General features: G+C 44.4%; 1 protein-coding gene and 2 pseudogenes across 1 annotated transcript in view; 2 read left to right on the top strand and 1 right to left on the bottom strand.

The window, feature by feature from the left end:
* Positions 1–8,181: 8,181 nt before the first annotated feature.
* LOC110308955 lies at positions 8,182–8,838 on the bottom strand (annotated as a pseudogene).
* A 1,139-nt stretch (positions 8,839–9,977) lies between these two features.
* On the top strand, positions 9,978–12,684 carry LOC110309196 (annotated as a pseudogene).
* A 3,564-nt stretch (positions 12,685–16,248) lies between these two features.
* LOC110309195 (granzyme E-like) overlaps positions 16,249–17,389 on the top strand; it is an 8,993-nt gene continuing 7,852 nt past the window's right edge. The window contains exon 1 of the mRNA XM_021181688.1: positions 16,249–16,304. The gene's annotated coding sequence lies outside the window, so the exon portion shown is untranslated. The remainder of the gene's footprint in view (positions 16,305–17,389) is intronic.

Below are 17,389 nucleotides of genomic sequence, written 5' to 3'. Positions count from 1 at the left end.
CAGGCTCATCTTCGACTCATTACGCAGCCTAGCACAGAGCTCAGTCAACTTCTGTCCTTCTTGCTGGCCTTCCAGTGTTTTCCATCTCACTTCTAGCTACCAAAACCTTCTACTCCATCCCTATCTCACCCAGGCCTGATTTATACCAGTCTTTTCACTCCTCTACCTATAAGTTCCAAAACTGTGAAGTCTCCTCTACCTCACATTCCAGACAGGATTAGTATGCCAGTCAACTCCTGCTCATCCCTCTCACCTAGTCTGGCCGGTTGAGCCCTGTTCCAACCCCAAGTCTTTTCCAGTCCAAGTCTTTCGTGGAGAAAGAGATCAGTCATGACCTCTAGTCTCTCAACAGCACTGGCTCAGTCAAGAACCTCTGCCTCCCCCTGCTGGCCACATGGGGGTATGGCAGCTTGTGAATCGTAGGGATCCAAGGGATTTAGGCTAGAAGTATCTTTTTGACATTATTAACCAAAACTTGAAAGTCTGTGGTTTTATATCAGGTACACAGTAGACTCCTTCTTTACCTTCATCCTTTTGTTTCTCTACACAGCCCAATGTGGCACAAATAGATTTATATTTGGGATTTTCACACACACATACACACACACACATGTGTTTAAAATATGATTAAATTTTCTATACTCTAGCATGCATTGTTCTTCATTGGTTCTGAACACAGTGTGTAGAACTGGGATGAAGCTGGAGCCCCTTCAGTCCTGTGGTTTTCAATATACCTCATGTGGAACCCTCAGCAATATAAGCGAGCAAGAGAAAAGCAAGCAGAGATCCTTTAACTTGATTGACATTAAAACCATAGACCCTGCCAACCCAGCTGAGGTATAAGACAGCTCATGGTGACCCATGTGACCCTATTCAAGTCCCTCATACAGCAGCTTGGTGAATTATGGGTTTTTTCTTCTCTCCTACATTCTATCCTGACCACAGTCTACCCTCCTTACACTTCTCCCAGCACCCCAACCTCTCATCTCCCTCAGATCGACTGCTCCCCCATTTCCCTCCAGAAAAGTGCAGGCTTCCTATGCATATCAGATGAACACAGATTAACAAGGTTTAATAAGCCTGGGCACAAACCTTCATATCAAGACTGGACAAGGCAACCCAGTAGGAGGAAAAGGATCCCAGAGCAGGTGAAAGGTTCAGAGACGTGTGCACTCCCACTGTTATTAATCCCACAAGACACAAAGGTACACAGTCATAACACATATGCATAGGACCTGGCTCAGGTCCATAGAGGCTCCACGAGTATCATTTTAGCCTCTGTGAGTCCCTATGAGCTCTGCCTAGCCGATTCTGTGGGCCATGCTCTCCTGGTGTTCTTGAATTTTTTAGCTCCTAAAATCCTTCCTGATCCCTTTCAGAGGTGCTTCCCCTGAGCTCTGCCTAGTGTTTGGCTGTGGTCTCTGCAACTGCTCCCATCAGTTGTTGGATGAAGCCTCTCTGATAATGACTGGGTAGGCATCCCTCTGTAGGTATAGCAGCATATAAGCAAGAACCATTTCATTGACTTCTCCTTATGACCAGTTGTGTTTGGTTCTATCCTAGTTCTCTGGGATATCCAGCCTCTGGTTCCTGAACAGATCCAGGCAGTGTCTAATATGGGATCCCTCTCATGGCATGAGCCTCAGGTTGGATCAATCATTGATTGGCCTCACCACTATTTCTGTGCCACCTTTACCCCAGCACATCTTATAGACAGGACAAATTGTAGGTCAAATCTTTGTCTAGGTTGGTGCCCCAGTACCAGCACTGGAAGTCTTGCCTGGTTACAGAAGATGGCCTTTTCAGCCTCTGTATCTCCCAATACTTGTAGACATCTCTAGGGTCACCCTCATAGATTGCAGGGATTTCCTGGTGCAATCGTTTTCCACATCGCCCCCAAACCCTCCAACTCCAGTCATCATCTTATACACTCTCCCTTCATTGCTCCCTCCCTCATCTGATTCTTCCCATTCACAACCCCACCCATCCCTGACTATCTGCACAATCCATTCTATTTCTCCTTCCCAGGGAATTCCAGGATTCCCTTGGACCCCTCCTTGTCACTTAGCCTGTCTGGGTCTGGAGGTTGCAGCATGATTATCCTTTGCTTCACAGCTAGTGTCCACGTATAATGAGTCTATACCATGCTTGTCTCTCTGGTACTCAGTTACCTCACTCAGGAGGACTTTTTTCTACTTCCTTCCATTTGCCTGCAATTTCCAGGTTATCTTTTTTTTAGCAGCTGAGTAATATCCATTGTATAAATACAACACATTTTCTTTATCTATTCTTCATTTGAGGGACATCTCCGTTGTTCCTCTGCCTTTGGTATTCTGTTCTAAAAACTCTTTCTTTTCCCAATATTTTGAAGCATGACCCCTGTGTTTTCTGAAAGTTGTGTTGCTAGTTTCAACCTAAGCCCTTTAGTCCGTTTTGAAGTGGTTTTTGTACAAGACAAAAGATAAGAATCTAATTTCTTTCCTCTGGTAGATATCCAGTTTCACCAGCACTATTTGTTGAACTTTTAAAAACAATTTCTCCTCCTTGTCAACCATTCAGTGGCCTTTGCTTTGCCTCTTCATGCCCATAACCTCTGTTCTACTCCGTGGGTCTTCCTGTCTGTTTTTGCATCAGTATCAGGCTGCCTCATCACTATGGCTCTGTGGTATAACTTACGGTGAGGTATTGTCACATTTTCAGCAGTGTTCTTATTCCTTAGGACTGCTTTGATATTAGTGGTCTTTTGTGGCTCCATATGAATTCTTTGGTTCTTCTTCTTAGCCTATGAAATATGGCATGGGAATTTTATATGCATTGATGAATTCTGTGTGTTAAGTTTGCAGTATTGATTATTATTTTAGTGTTGGTTCTGCCTATGCTGGAACAGAGAGTAATATTCCGAAATCTTGTAGCATCTCCTGTGATTTCCCTTTGAAGTATCTTGAAACTTCACAGAGAATTAAACCACACGTTCTGCCTCACATGTTAAATAGATCCGATAATAAAGCACATATAAACAAATACACATGTGAATTCAGTATAATGTATTCATTATAATAATGGATAATAACGTGAGGAAAGATAAGAAAGGTAAAAATAAGGGCCTGTGGAAGCATGTATTTGCATTTTTTTTAAACTTTTTTTTAATTGATTCTTTGTGGCGATCATATCACACACCTCAGTTGCCATCATCTCTCTGTCCCTTCTTATCTGTCCTCCATTCTTGCAACCCTACCCCCAAAAGAAAATAAAATAGAATGGAATATAGAAATCTTGTCATGGAAGCTGTAGTGTGTCATACAGTTTACCCTTTTGTCCACACATCTTTACTATCTATACTGGATCTTCAGGAGAACTCTCAGATATTGTGTGGTTGCCCTGAGTCATGGAGATCCTGCGGCTATGGTTCTGCAGGACCCGCGCCTTCCCATGCTCCAGCGGTTCATAGATGGGTAGATGTTGAGGTGGGGCAGCTCAAAGCCCTGAATCTAGTTCTGGAAGGTAGCTGAGTTGGTCAGCTTGCCAGCAGTCCTGCACCAACACCACCAGGGTGCGCTCTCCTGCACTACCCCTGCTGGCTCACCCATGCTGCAGCTGTCCAGGGGCGGGTCAGCTCTCCTACTCTCCGGTATCCCAGCTGGCTCACTTGCACCTTCACCGTTGGAACCAGCTCTTCTGTGCTGCCCCGACCAGATGCAGGGCCTGCTCTCCCCAGTGCGACAGCAAGGGAGGGGCTGTGCCAGACATCCAGGTCTCAAGATCTCATATTGGCTCACCAGCTTGCCTCAGGTAATGAGGACTGATGGGAGGACATCTTGCCCAAACCAACCATTAGCTAACCAGGGGGAGGGACAACTCTCCGGCACTCACACCCTCAGCTAGCTTACCTGCATTTTACCACTCAGGTCAGCTCTTCTGTGCTGCCCACGTGCTGTGCAGGGCCCCCATTCTCGAGTGCTGCTGCAGGTGATGGGCAGGGCAGGGCAGGTTCTCTTGCCCTCATAACCCCAGCGGGGCAAGCTTCCCATCTGCCACAGGTGGTGAGGGCAAAAGGGAAAGGAGGGATTTCTCCCTCACCCACAGCAAACTCTGCCTGGGGGCATCCCATTCACCCTCATGCCCTCCTTGTTCACTTACCTGTTCTACCAGTACCAGGATGGATCAGCTCAACTGTGCCACTCAGTACCTCAGGCCACAATCCAGACCAGGGACATCTGCATGGCCTTTGGTGCTAACACTGGCCTGAGACATCAACAGAGACTCCAGCTGCCAGAGAACCATGAACCCAGATATGGGCTCTAGCAGTAGTCTGAACCTAGATATCCTAATGGCCTCGGATGGGAGAGGAGGCCACTCAGTTCAGCTCCCTGTCCCCGTCCCTGTGACATCCCAGCAGCACGACTCAGATATTCACATGCTCTCCAGTGGTAGCCCAGACCACGGACATCTGCTTTGCCTTTGATTCAGGCCACAGACATGGACCATAGAACCAGGCATAACTGTTGGCATCAGTCTGTGCCAGAACCTCACTGTGGCCTCCTCCTCATATGTGCTTGTTCCTCACTGCTGTCAAGTCTCCAGTTCCTCTGTTACCCACAGTGTACAAACCCCTCCTCAGCTTCGTTTTCTCTCCATCTCTCAACTTACTACCCCATCTTTACCATCTCTCCATCACACAGTAGCCCATTGTAGTGGCACCTGAGGCAGGTGAATGGGTGACTTTCTTCTGGCCTCCCTGGGACAAGGCCACTGGTTCACTGTTATTTGTGTTCTAATTGTGTCATAGATATTTTTTGTCTTGGTGGTAGATAATCACATAAAATATAGTCTGTACTGAAAGTGTGGAATTTGTTGTGAAGCTTCACAGCTTAAATTCTGAATGCTCGTTCTGACTGTAAAGAAGTTCATTGAACAGTACAGACTGGGGATCTGGCTAATTTTGGTGTCTTTTTAGATTTATGTATGAAATTTTCTTTAAAACAGGGTTTATTGCAAAACACATGAAACTCAAGAAGGAAGACCCAATTGTGGATACGTTGGTCCTTCTTAGAAGGGGGATCAAAATATCCATGGAAGGAGTTACAGAGACAAAGTGTGAAGCAGAGACTGAAGGACTGGCCATCCAGAGATTGCCCCATCTGGGGATCCATTCCATAGACAACCACCAAAACCAGACACTATTGTGGATGCCAACAAGAGCTTGTTGACAGGAGCCTGATATAGCTGTCTCCTGAGAGGCTCTGCCAGTTGCCTGACAAATACAGAAGTGAATGCTCACAGCCTACCATTGGACTGAGCACAGGTTCCCCAGTAAAGGAGCTAGAAAAAGGACCCAAGGAGCTGAAGGGGTTTGCAGCCCCATAGGAGGAACAACAGTATGAACTAACCAGTATATCCAGAGCTCCCTGGGACTAAACCAACCAAAGAATACACATGACGGGACTCAAGGCTCCAGCTGCATATGCAGCAGAGATGGCTTTGTGGGTCATCAATAGGCGGAGAGGCCCTTGGTCCTGTGAAGGTTCTATGTCCCTGTATAGGGAACTGCCAGGGCCAGGAAGCAGGAGTGGGTGGGTTGGTAAGCAGGGGAAGGGGAGAAGGGATAGGGGATTTTCAGAGGGGAATCTGGGAAAGGGGATAACATTTGAAATGTAAATAAAGAAAATATCTAAGAAAAAGAAAAAGAAAGAAAAGTGGGAATAGTTCTATCTCAAAACTCAACTATACCACTTCAGGACATAAACCCAAAAGATCCTTCACCATACCACAAAGACTCTTGCTCAACTATGTTCATGGCAGCTTTATTGATAATAACCAGAAACAGGAATCATCCTAGATGTCCCTCAATTGAAGAATGGATACAGAAAATATGGTACATTTACACAGTGGATTATCATTTATCTATTAAAAACAACCACATCATGAAATTTGCAGGGAAATGGATAGAACTAGAAAATATCCCGAGTGAGTTAATTCACTCAGACCCAGAAAAACAAACATTGTATGTATTCACTTAGAAGTGGATATTAGCCATAAAGTACATGGACTATGGATAAGTACATGGATATTAGCCATGCTATAATGCACAGACCCAAAGAAGCTAAGTAATGAGGATCAAAGTGAAATGCTTAAATCTCATTGAGAAGGGGAAATAGAATAGACATTGGGGTGGAGGGAGGGAACAAGGTAGAAGAAGGGGTGGGGAATGTAGCAGGAGGCATCAAGTCAGGGGAGGAAAGAGGGAGCAAGAACTGGAATTGGTGTGGAGCATCTCTTGGACAAGCTAGAAACCAAGGACAATGGAAACCCCCCAAAATCTAACAATAGGGGATACAGAACCTGAAATGGCTACCTCCTGTAACTAGGCAAGACTTCCAATGAAGTCATGTAGACACTAACCGAGCCACAAAACCCTTGACCCAAAATTCTTGCCTATAAGATGTGCATGAGTGAGGAAGGAGCCGAAATTGAGGAAATGGCCAACCAATGACTGGTCCAACTTGAGACAAATGCCATGAGAGAGGGGCCATCCCTGACACTATTAGTGATACTCTGCTGTACTTGCAGATAGGAACCTAGCATAACTGTCATCTGAGAGGCTTTACCCAGCAACTGATGGAAACAGATGCAGAGACTCAACAACCAAATATTAGACCAAGCTCAGAGAATCCTGTGGAAGAGGGAGAGGACGGATTGGAGGAGCCATAGAAGTCAAAGACACCACAATAAAACCTTCAGAATCAACTAACCTGGGCTCATAGGAGCTGAGACTGAACCACAAACCAAAGAGTAGGCATGGGATGAACCTAGGCCCCCTACAGATACATAACAAATGTACAACTTGGCCTTCATGTGGATCCCCTAACAAGCAAAGCAGGGGCTGAATCTGACTCTGTTGCCTGCCTTGGCATCCCTTTCCCCTACCGGGTTGCCTTGTCTAACTTCAATAGGAGAAGATGAGCCATGTCCAACTGCAACTTGTTATTCTAAGGCGGGTTGTGTAGAAATGTCATGGTATATGTCTCCATTTCTCTGAGGAGAAAGGGACAAGGGGATGTGGGGAATTGAGAGGGAGACTGAGAGGAGAAAAAGGGGAGGAAGCTGCTATAGGGATGTAAAGTAAATAACTTAATTAATTAAGAAAAAGAAATAAAAGAAAATGCAATGTTAAATATCCACCCAGATTCACGTTGTCCTCCTTTACTTTTATGATAAAAGCTTAACAAAATAAATTTTATTACTTATATGTGTTCAGTTTGTTAATTAGATATCACAGACACATGAAGCCTGCTTCCTGGTTTTAAAAGATTCTCTCAAACTTGAAGTGCCAGAGGGACCCTGGGGGCCCCACCTGCTCAGAGGAGAAGGGAAGGGGAGATGGGGGAAAGGTTGTGTGTATGTGTGTGTGTGTGTGTGTGTGTGTGTGTGTGTGCGTGTGTGTAGGGGGTGACAGGGAGAGGGCCGTGAGCAGAATGTAAAGTGAATAAGTTAAAAAAATAAATTAAAAAAATTCTCTGTGTGTGCATATACCATGACATTTCTACACAATCACTTTCATAGGAAATTATCAATGTTCATTATAGCTTATGCAAGTAATATGGAGCATCAAACAATTATCTCTTCAATGTGTCCCAGAAAAGTCAAAAGGTTGCATACCCATGGACTAGATGATCGACTTTTATGCAATTAGTATTTTTAATTGCATAAGACTAAAGACTTTAGTTTAACTCAAGACCTTAGTTTACAACTAAGACAAGATAGCTTCCCTTGGTCCCAAAATATGACAGGAGAAAATTCAAAAGTATCTGAAATCCATGAAGCAGTGATGGGAAATCAGGACCAGGGTAGCTCTGAGGTTTTCAGGATGTGCGCGCACATGTACACACACACACACACACACACACACACACGCTCAGGGCAAGGCTAGCCTGTCTCATCTCCCAGAGTGATCTCACAGAACTCTCACCATCTAGTGCTCTAAGCCAGGTTCTTCTTCCAGGCAATATCAGCCTTTGCTTCCCCCACCCCCAGTTGTTTATTGGCAGTGAGCTGGAAGGAATGACAAATTTAACATTCACAAACATCACACACCAGTCACTTGGGTGGCAAGAGTGATGGGAAAGAGTCTGAAGGATCCTCTTCCATAGCAAGTGTGTAGGCAGGGGCTTGAAGTGCTGATGGAGCAGCCTTAGATCAGCTCTGGTTAGTAGGCATGGTTAGAGATGAAGAGAGATTCACTGGCTGCAGCTCCAGACTGACCACTTGTGGTATACTTTCCCTGACAAGCGATGCTGTTGGCCAGGGCACACTTGATGTACTCCTCCTGGATAGCCTTCAGGTTCTCCTTCTTCCTGCCCCAGGCCTTTAGAGCAGCGGCTTGGCCATAGGAGAAAGTCAAGCCATGGCTTTAGCAGGGGGCATTTGTTGATAACATTGAGGTTTATGGATGCCTCTTCCTCATTCTGCCCTCTAGACAGAAAAGTGACCCCAAAGACAGCAGAGGGCACTTTGTGACCAAGTGCTGTGACAGTTGCCATGACATTCTCCTCACTGGAAAATCTTGGGGTGCAAGCATGGCTTGGTGTGATCATGTTGGGCTTCAGCAATGTGCCTTCCAGATAGACAAGGTGGTCGGTCACTCAGGACCTTGGAGACAACCGCCAGTGACGTTTCTGTTACATATGGATAGTGGTTCAAGTCATGGTCTCCATCAGGAAGGATTTCAAGCTCCACAGTGGGTACAGTGCCATTCTGCTGGCAGATGTTGGCATCAAGGGCCAGAACATCAGCATTTCCCCAATCTTTAGCCCATATGCCGCTTGGCAAGGTCGGCCCCATCTTTCTTCATAGGGCACAGTCATCAGATAACCCATCTAGTGTGGTGCCCCTAGCCAATCAGATGGGTTATCTGATTACTTGGTTCCATCTAGGAACCAAGGGTAAGACCTTTAGCCAAGATCAGCCTTTTCAAAGGTTGCATCCCTGTCTTTCTCACTCCCGGATGTAACCCATTAAATAATCATTTAAGATCTAACAACAGCCCTTGCTTGTCTAGAGAAAACCCTAGGCAAAGTTGTGGAATATACCACTGGAGTCATCAGCCAGGAAAGCCAGTGCTGATCTGACCTTACTGACCTTTGAATCTAATCCTGCAGCTCTTGCCACAGAGCTAAATGACAATACCTAGCTAGGAAAGAGGTAAACTATACCTGCCATTTGGGATCTGTTATTTCACTTAACTATGTGTGACAGTAACATTTTGAGATTTCTCTGTGACTTCCTACCAGTTTCTGAAGAGTCAGAGTGAAGTTTAATTCATCAGACTATCCACATTGTTCCACAGTATGATCAATCATCCCCAAATTAGTGGGATGATATACTGCAATACTGCCCAGGTAAATATACCATAGTTTCAACTCTCACTAAATATTGGATAACTATGTGAGTGTATATGTAGTATGCTGTTAGGATAAATAGGTTGTCAGTATAAGGAGGAAAGAAGAAAAAAGAATGAAAGAAAGGAAGGAAGGAGGAAGGAAGAGAAAGGTAGAAAGGAAGAGAGAAAGAAAAGGAAGGAAGATAAAAGGAAAAGAAAAGAAAAGAAGAAAAAAACCCAAAGAAACCAAAAATTGTCTTACCAGGATATAAAAGGATGTAAGCGTTAGAAAAGGACACACTTGTGTCTCAGTGCAGTCACTGTGGGCTTCCTGAAGTCTCCAACCTCCTTAACCACAGCCTCCACATCCTCTACTTTCTTGATCTTCATCCCAGTTTAGCTTACCTCAGGAGGTCAGTGTGGTGACAGTGTCATTTTTACCCAAACCAGAAAAATTCCTTAAGTAATGTGCTGTCAATCTGAAGCAGAGGTGCATAGGTTTAAAATGCCTGTGAGCCCCCTGAGCCCACATCTCCTTCCTCCCCTTCCAAGGACTTTGTCTCCTCTGCCCTCCTCCATCCTGAGCAGCCTTCCTGGGAAGATGCCACCAGTCCTGATTCTCCTGACCCTACTTCTGCCTCTTGGAGCTGGAGCAGGTGAGTAAACACCCCTGTGCCAGTGATGCCGTCCCATGACACCTCTGGTGACTTTCTGCCCAGCGGTAGTCAGGAATTGTCCTGGCACTGGACCCAGGATGTTTCTGAACCTCAGGTACCAAACCCAGACTTGGAAACCTGACACTGGCTAGATTCTCAACAAGGTCTGAGGAAGGGAGGTGTTCTCAGAAATTTAGTAGCCACTAGCTTCTCCCAGATTTTTTTCATCACCTGGAAACTGGATCATCCTTAAAAGAGATGTGGCAGACAATGCAAATATACAAACATGTACATCATTAGCTTGACTTCATCTGAGGGAAGGGCAGCCTTAAGGACCAGCCTGCAAGGGGTGAGACCCCCAGCTCAAGAATCTTAGCACTGTTAATTAAGTCCACCTCAGCCCTGCAGAAGAAAGGCCCAGGCTGACAAGATCCTTCACTGTGTGCTCCACCAGCTTTGCAGGCTAGTTTTAGTTGACCTCTCCACTTCTGCAGGTCCCTAGCTACTCCCAGCTAGGACAGCACACTGTTCCAATATGTTCCACCAGCACCACCACCCCCACCCCCGCAGTTAACTATAAGCCACTCTTTCGTGCAGCAAAAAGCATTTACTGAGAACACAAAATGTGTTGTGGACAGAAGAGCAGAATGTTAGAAAATCTACCCACCATAGATAAGGCTTGGAGGCAAAAGGTGAGGAAATGACACCAATCGACATTATAGGGGTTAGGGTGCCTCACTATTAAAGAAAGACCAATAGTCATCCACCCAGGAGCCCCTTGGCCCATAACATGATGAAGATATAGCCTACACCTACACGTATTTGTAAAGCAGGGGCTAGAAGATAAGGGCTACCCACCCCTTTTCAGAGCACCGCTCTGAGACTTAAGAGTCATCAGAGATTATTCTATGTGCAGGGATTTCTCTCTGCAACAGTTTGGGGGGACTGCAAATCCCACCCCTAATTACACCCTCCCTATATCTTCCCTCCTGTCCTCATCTGTGACTCTTAGGAACCCCATATCCTTGCCTTTTCTTTCAGAGGAAATCATTGGGGGGCATGAGGTCATGCCCCCCTCCCGCCCCCACATGGCCTTTATTACATCTGACAGGAATAGGAGTCGTTGCGGAGGCTTCCTGATTCAATATAATTTCGTGCTGACAGCTTCACACTGTAACACAAGGTGAGGAGAAGCAGCTAGCCACACTTTCTGAGATTCCCCCATCGGAACTTCTGTCCTCTATTGTGGTTGCTCCCCTGAGGGCTCACTAGAAGGCAGAACTGTGAAAATTGAAGTCTACTAAGTAGAACATTTGAGATCAAGGAGGGAGAGATCAGAGCCAGCAGCACACTTGAGTTGGCCAACTACACTGGCTAACTGTTCATGTTAAAAGTCAATGCAAACTTTGGAATATTGCCTCCATGCAAGAGGGAGCCCTCAGGAGTCCCATGTCCTTGAGAAGCAGAGAGCGATATGTCTGACAGTGAGGATCTCTGACTGACTTCACAGCTCTCATCTTTACTCTGCTCTCTCCGCAGCTCAATAAGAGTCACACACAGGAGAGGACCCAGCAGATCATCCCTGTGGAAAAAGCTGTCCCCCACCCACGCTAACATCCTAACAATCGCACCAATGACATCATGCTATTAAAGGTGAGACCTGCCACCCTCCCACCCACATAGCTCCACCCATCCTTCAGCCTCCTACACCTACCCTGGTGCCTGTGCTCTGCGTGGTGCAGGGCTAGTCCCTCTCTCCTACTCTGATCCTGCTTCTTCCCTCTTCCATCCTGACTTTCAGAATATACCAGACTAACAGGATCCTAGCTTAGCTGGTCCTTCCTATCATTTCCCCATCAGCTGGTGAGAAAGGCAAGGAAGAATAGAGCTGTGAGCCTCCTCAGTCTGCCCATGCACTATGACCATGTGAGGTCAGGGGTTCTGTGCCATGTGGCTGAATGGGGATTAATGTCTCTCAGCGCCACTGAAGGATCCCCCGTCGTACAAGAGGCTGGACTGATCATCCAGGAGGACCGTGAATGCAAAAATTATTTCCCTCACTATTCCAAGACCACGCATGGAGATTTGTGCTGGAGACCCGAAGAAAATACAGGCTATTTTCAAGGTAGGGTTCAAGCATTTAACAGACAAAATACAGGGTGAGAGGGACCTGAGAGAGGCCTGCATGTGAAAATGCCCAAACCCTGAACCCTACCTCAGAGAAGAGACAGCTCCAAAGTGCAGCTTTTAGTTCTTCACATGGGTGTAGCAAGAAAGGAAGATGGAGAAACATCTGTTTTCCCAAGGCAGTACAAATTACCTTAGAGTATACCTGAGGAAAAGTCTTGGGCTGAAATAGATAGAAAAGGTGGGCTGCCCTGGAGCTCTGGTACTAAAGGAAGTTAGAAAACCTGTCCTGCCCTGAATGAACAGTTAGACTTGCCAGGAAGATGTAGGGAAAGCAGGGCCAGGGGAAACCAGGCTTTATTCTCCTTTCTCCACCCACAGGGTGACTCTGGGGGACCCCTCGTGTGTGACAACAAAGCATATGGAGTTTTTGCCTATGGGAAAAAGAGGACAATCTCTTCAGGAGTCTTCACTAAGGTCATGCACTTCCTGCCGTGGATAAGCAGGAACATGAAGCTGCTCTAACGGGAGAGCTGCTCTAACAGGAGTTAAACCTCCCGTGTCCGACCAGCCTGTCCGACCTCAGGCAAGAACCACGTGGAGTGGGCAGCAAAGAATGAAAATTCACAATAAATAACCTCCAGAGTGCATAGAGCTAAAGTTCTTCGCTGTTTGAGTCACTTCGTGGTTTGCGCCCCCTGCTGGCCCAGGCAGACCTTCCTGTCACTTCTGGGCTTGGCTTCCTCCTTCTTCCCCAACCCCTCCTCTTGCTGGAACTTCAGGTTTATCACCCATGCTTGGTGGGAGGGAGGGTGCTGCTTCTTTGGCATTTGCCAGAGAGTCGAATAAGGCATTGATGAAGAGTGATTTGATTCTGAGGGCTCAGAAGCGTGTGGGTCCTGCCACCCATTCCGTTTCCTGTTTCCTGGAGCTCCCCGTCTCTGCCAGGGCAGGAGACTCTCACCACCTGAATGATCTGCTGTAGCAATGAGCTTTTCTACCTGGGTTCTCGGCTCCCAGAATAACAACTCGAATCTATGCATGAATAAATGCTTAAGCCAAAAGTCTTTGCCCCACCTAAGGATTCCCTCCACACTTCCTCCCTTTCAGTCTAATAAAAGACTTTTTCTCTTACTATAATAAACCATATACAATAACAGCATTTATGAAAAACTATCAGGTGAGATTTACATTCACAGTGACCAGTCCATATGTATTTGGAGCTAATATTCTATTATCTATCCTATCTTGGAACGTTCAGAGTTCTGTACATAAATCAATCATAATTTGCATTACCAACTTTAAACCTCTTCTTAGACTTACGGACATTTTATTAAATCCTACACAACTTAAGCTTAATTCTGAGACTATAACTATCTAGTGTTCAACCCCATCAGAGACTGGAGAAGGAATAAATATCACCTGAGTAAGGAGGAAGTGTAGTCAAGCACCTTCCAAAACCTTAGAAATGACAGAGAAAGCTGACTGCCTGGGTAGTTTCCTCAAATTTCTCTGTGTCATCTTCAGCCTTCTGGCCCAGAGTATCTGACAGATTATTTTGTGAAGCAAGAAATGTGAAGAACTGCTTACCCTGTCTTGGTAAGCAAGGCTCAGCAGCCAACTTCCCTGCATCTAGTCTGTCCAGTTTGGACAGCATACTGTCAGCAGTTGAAACAAGGGCAGTTTCTTGCTCAGGGGGTAACTTTCCACTTTTGAAGCAAACTCCACAAGGTGGTTCTTCAATGCTCATTGTCTTCTTTGAAGTAGAAGGGAGGTCCTGTCAGGAGAGGACCTGTCTCATTGTGAGAAAGATTATTAAAGATGTTAGTAAAGCATCTTTAAATGCCATATTGTTTAGATCTCTGAGGTTTTTGAAGACGGTTTATTTATATATAGTATATATGAATTGTTTGTTTCTAGCTATCAACTATTTGTTCAACCTAGAAAGCACATTTCTGTAATTAACTAAATTATCCAACATGACCATGAGTTTGATTGTCTGACTGCTAACTTACACTTATTAATCACCTTAAACAGTTTTAGTTTTCAAAAGAACTAGAAATTAACACTGAATTTTAAAGAATTATATAGGTACAATACCTTAAAGGGTTGATACATAGTATGTTGTAACCAAATATAATCTTAATTTTGTATCAATATACGAAGAGCTATACCAATGTAGCCAAATATAAGCTTAATTTGTATCAATCAATTTACAAATACCTATACAAATGTAAGTCTTTTGGCTAGTAGTAGCTCTATAGTTTAAGAGCAAATTTAATAATTTACTGTTTATTCCTATTATATCCCCCCTTTTGTTTTCATCCCTTCTCTTTCCTTTTCCACCTAACACTAGACAGGAAAGAAAGGACGATACAGGAAGAAAAGGAAAGAGAAAAATAAATCCCTGATTCTAATTGCTTATACTTTGTCTCCTCCCTGATCAAAACCATTAAATTTAAAAACCAAGCCCCCTTCAACAACAACAACAACAACAACAACAACAACAACAACAACCATCACCCACTGAAAGACCAAAACCCATTCACCCCACTCTTGGAAATGGGGTGTTGCTCTCTTAAAAATTGTTCCTTGCTGATTTATGGTGTCATTTTCCTTTTGGGGGCTCCCTAAAAAATGAGATATTGATCAATCTTAGGAGAGCTAGCTGTAACATTTGTTGTCCAGTCTCTGCATGCTATGAAAAATGCAGGTTTACATGAAATCCTGACAGGAAAAGTCAGAAAGGCTGGAGCAATTGGGGTTGGCAGCTTTCTTTGAAGGTGTTCTGGAAGCAGGTTTTGATGAAACAGGTATTAAGGCAGTCTAAGGTCAGATCACCTGGGCTACTTGTCTTCTTTTGTGTCTGGCCTGTGTAAACTTTCAAAGATATTACACATTTCTGATTGACATATATATGGAATGTACAGTGTGAAAAAGTAATTTTTAGGGAAATTGTCTGCTCTCTGAGCAGGCACAGTATATGTCCCTCTCTCATGAGTTGGTTTGGATTGTTTCAACAAACTGCAATCTAAAGTTTTATCTATGCCACTTGAAAGGATGCTGTGGTAAGTCCTAAAGACTTTGTAACTAACATGATTTATTGGCTATACATAGCTGAAGTTCTGGCTGGGGACCTCTTAATGTCTCAGCCCATCTCAGAGCTGTTCCCATGCAGAGGGATCAGCTTATTTATGTCTTGGATTTTTTCTCTCTCTCTTCCTGTTTGTAGTCAAGATCTTCAAGGGTTCTTCCCTAGTCAAATCTGATTTTCCTCAGTTTGGATGAGTCAACAATCTGTTCTCTCCTGTTGAAATAAAGACAAAATCTCCTCCCTAATGCAACATATTTCCTGCCCTCCACTCCAAGACTATCATATATATGTATGTGTGTGTGTGTGTGTGTGTGTATGTGTGTGTGTGTGTATCTAATTCATCAGTCCCTTCCAAATCCCAGCGCATTTTAGCTGCTGTGCTCTGTCTCATTGGTCTTAAAAAAAAAAAAACTCAGTCAATAAAGCACTGTTCAAACTATCTCTGGAAAATCTCACATCCCCCTCTGTTCTGTGAGGATTTCCTTTAAAGTCCTGTTGCATCTTTCTCTAAAGTTGCCTGACCTGTAGGATTGTAATATAAATCTGTAACACGTTTCATGCCATAATGCTTAAAATATTGTTGGATCCTAATGGGTACATATACCTGAGCGTCATCAGCTCCGATCTGCAGAGGCATTTCTAAGACAGCCATCATCTCTCATAAATGTGTAATCTCAGAATCATCCTTCTCAGAGTTCAAGGCAAAAGCCCTTTGGAATTCTGAATGTGCATCAACAGTATGGTGTATTGACATGTGTAGGATTCTCCAAATTCTATAAAATGAAACACATAATCTACTGTCTGACATTGCCCTACGATAACACCATGGAGAAGAATCTGGATTCTTAACTCAAAATATTGTATCTCTGTGAGTTGCCGTTCTAGTTCCTCGAGGCTTTGTGAGTTTTGTTTTGAATCTGGATCCGCCTTGTTTGCTGTTACTTAGGTTCCAGATTGGATTCTTCTGAGGGTTCTTTATTCCGACTTAAAGAATCCTCTAACCTCTCTTCTATGGCCTCCCATCTTGGATTCCTTCTTTTAGCCTTCTGATGTAAGTCTGTTTATTCCGATCTCTCTTAAAGATGATCTACACAGTTGTAATCGTTACTGAAACAATAATTATCTGATGCTTATGAGTGAAACAGAATCATAAGGGATCCAGATGCACCGTGTCACTGTGGATCTCTCCACCCTTAACTCAGAAAATCGTTTTCTTCTGTAAACTCTAACTCTCTCCTTCCCTGACAGACTTTACTTCCTTATTTTTATGTATTTTCCCTATAAATTTTTATACCCAGTTTATTTTCTCTTTTACTGTTTTCAAACTTAATACCTTACCACTTCAGAAGTTTGGGACTTTTTAGTCCCATTGCAGATCCGGGAAAATCTGCAGGGCGTCAGGCCAGCGTGTGTCTGTAGTGGCTAACTCTGCCCCCTTAGCTCGGTCTAACAGGCTGCCGTTGCTCTTCCTCCCTTGGGTTGGTCTGTTTCTCTGGGCACTTGTAGTCTTTTCCTGAGTTGACCCAAATTGGGTCACCAGCTCTCTTTATCCCACTAATCAATCTTTCTCTGAAACCATGCCAGGCTTGAGAGAAGCCATAGCTACTGTGTGACCTGAAGCTCAGGTCCAAGAGAAACTGCAGAGTGAAGCCTCTTCTTGTCTCCACTTCTGGCTTTGCTCCTTTCTTTTCTTAAAAGGCCAGGCCTGTCCAGCTAGCTTACAATTGCCTGACTTCTGGTCTGGCTCCCATGCCTGAATCATTTTGTTGTAAACTTTGAGTCAATGCCCTACATTAGACACCATCTGTAGCTGCAAGCTGTTCTACTTGGCCTCTATGTCCCCCAAAATAATGATTCTGAGACTGAATTATGTATGAATAAATTCTTAGGGAGAACCCTTATGTATGTTCTCCGATTAGATCATAACTTAATTACTCACTTGTTCTAGTCTAAGTCCTGCCATATGGCTTGTTTCCTCCCCCCAGGTTCATGAATCTCTCTTCATTAGCCTTCCTGGGTGAATCCTTCCCACACATCTCTCTATCCCAGAAATCCTCTCTACATACATGAATTCCCACCTCCTGTTTACTGCCCAAGTTCATAGCTCATAAGCTTTCTTTTTTTTTTTTTTAATTA

Source organism: Mus caroli, chromosome 14, assembly GCF_900094665.2.
Source record: "Mus caroli chromosome 14, CAROLI_EIJ_v1.1, whole genome shotgun sequence".
In the NCBI taxonomy this organism is placed as follows: domain Eukaryota; kingdom Metazoa; phylum Chordata; class Mammalia; order Rodentia; family Muridae; genus Mus; species Mus caroli.
This window is presented reverse-complemented; position numbering and strand designations above follow the sequence as displayed.